Source organism: Paramisgurnus dabryanus, chromosome 10 (genome assembly GCF_030506205.2).
Source record: "Paramisgurnus dabryanus chromosome 10, PD_genome_1.1, whole genome shotgun sequence".
In the NCBI taxonomy this organism is placed as follows: domain Eukaryota; kingdom Metazoa; phylum Chordata; class Actinopteri; order Cypriniformes; family Cobitidae; genus Paramisgurnus; species Paramisgurnus dabryanus.
Genome location: NC_133346.1, coordinates 26,058,979 through 26,061,611, shown reverse-complemented (window position 1 = coordinate 26,061,611; position 2,633 = coordinate 26,058,979).

The following is a 2,633-nucleotide window of genomic DNA, read 5'->3' as shown; positions in this document are numbered from 1 at the left end:
ACCAGACAGGGTTTATTCCTGGGAGACTCTCCTTTTCTAATGCCAGACGGCTGCTCAATACTATTTACTCTGATTTTAGTGGCACTAATGGAGCTTCTATTTTGTTCCTTGATGCACACAAAGCTTTTGATCAGGTCGAGTGGCCTTATATGTTTGAGTCACTACGCAGGTTCGGATTTGGGGAAACCTTTATCTCTTGGGTGAAACTGATATATGCAAAACCGTGCTGTTCTGTTCTGACGAATGGCGATAGATCAGCCCCTTTCTTTCTGCAACGTTCAGTTCAGCAAGGATGTCCATTGTCTCCGGCACTTTTTGCTATTGCACTGGAGCCCCTTGCTGTAACAATAAGAGAGCATCCACAAGTGGAGGGGCTTCAGGTTGGAGGTGTGGAAACACTTATCAGTCTGTATGCTGATGACGTAATACTGTATTTGCACAACGCTGAAAAATCAGTTTCCCCTCTTCTTGAGCTGATCAAGTCTTTTGGTAAAATATCGGGGTACACGATCAATTGGTCAAAAAGTGAGTTTGTGCCTCTTTCCAATATCTATTTACCAGGGTTTCTACAAAGTATCCCATTTAAAATAGTTAATGATCATTTCACATACCTTGGCTTAACCATACCTAAGGATCCAAAACTGATATTTAAATTAAATTTTGCAGAATTTATTTCAAAATTAAAGCAAAATATTGAACGTTGGAAAATTCTTCCTTTATCAATGAGCGGACGTATAAACTCAATTAAAATGATCTCCCTTCCAAAATTTTTATACTTATGTCAAAATCTCCCAATCTACCTCACCGCAGCCTTTTTCAAGGACTTGGACTCAATTGTCCTGTCCTATATTTGGAATGGCAAATTAGCCAGAATTTCTAAGGTATACCTGCAGAAGTCTAGATCAGAGGGAGGGTTGGGCCTTCCTGTATTTAAACACTATTACTGGGCTGCCAATGTTAGGGCATTAATGTTTTGGCAACAAGGACCCTTGGATGGAACACTTTCTCATGCTTTTTGGTTTTGCTCTTCACTTACAAACTTTTGGCTTAAAGTATTTGACTGGTATTCGAAAGCATATCAGAGGCTCCTTCAGCCTGAACCCGGACTTGCAATTTAGGCTGTTCACAATCAACAAGGGCAATTCCAACTTCAATGCGGCAACCATTGGAACTGGGATTGATAGTTGCCAAGAGACTGATATTGAAGGAATGGAAGTCCCCCTCTCCTCCCTCCTTTAAGGTATGGTTAGTTGATATGCTATCCATAATCCAAATGGAAAGACTTCGCATTACTCAAATGGACACGTTCTCATGTTCTTGGGATCCGTTTCTAAATCATTTTGAAAAAACAAACTGTAGCAACTAATTGTGTTCTTCTATCAATAACTTTTCCTTCTACTGCTGTACTAAATGTGACTGTAATAGCTGGCAATTACTGCATCTGAGCCCTGTTTTGTTTTGTTTGTTTGTTTTTTGTTGAAATTGAAAATGTAAATAAATAAAATATTATAAAAAAAAGAAATACATTAAAAGTATGCTTGAGTTTAGCATACTTTTTTAAAGTGTAATTAAAGATATATTTATTACCAGCGTACCTCTAGTTCTCTTTTCAGAAATATGTTAAAAGTATGCTTGAGTTTAGCATACTTTTTTAAAGTGTAATTAAATATATATTTATTACCAGCTTACCTCTAGTGCACTTTTTAGAAATACATTAAAAGTATGCTTGAGTTAAGCATACTTTTTTAAAGTGTAATTAAATATATATTTATTACCAGCGTACCTCTAGTGCACTTTTTAGAAATACATAAAAAGTATGCTTGAGTTTAGCATACTTATAAAAGTGTAATTAAACATATATTTATTACCAGCTTACATCTAGTGCACTTTTTAGAAATACATTAAAAGTATGCTTGAGTTTAGTGTAACATCTGGCTGGACGTCAACTGGAGGTCTCTTCAGTCTGGGTCGTTAACAGTTTCATGCTGTGACCCTAGATTGAATTTTGTCACCAGGTCTGCTCGGACGCTTTCATCAGAAGATCCTAATCTCCTGATAACACACATTTCCAGACCTATCGACTCTCTCTCTGGCTGTTTTATTGTGTCAATCTAAGCAAATTAACACCTCAAAGCAAACTTCAAACCGTGAGCAGAGACGAAGCAGCCATGACACAAAAATGTGTCTGTCTCACAGCTAAGACCCAAATAAATTGGTTTAAATTGTATATATTATAGATCCTTGTATTGCATGTTTGTATCTGTAATGAACCACTTTCTTGTAACACTATAGGGATGCTTTGTTCATTTTAGCATGTCTCATAATTCACACTCATGAGATTACTATTTGATGTGTGTTTCAAACCATACCTTGTTTACACTCTTAATGATCCCCTTTTCCTTTCCTGATCAATGATGTGCATCATCTTACCATAACTGATATCAAACTTGTTAAATATTAATCAAAATTATTATTTAACAAAATCTTTAGCATAGTCCATCTATGCAAATGGGTCTGTTAAAACAAAGACAAAGTTTTCCCACTCTATCAACACCCTTTTGGATTGGTCATCTGAACTTCAAGGGGTTGGTCTAAACTCAGGTTAAGAGGCCTGCACCCCAATTCATCGATGC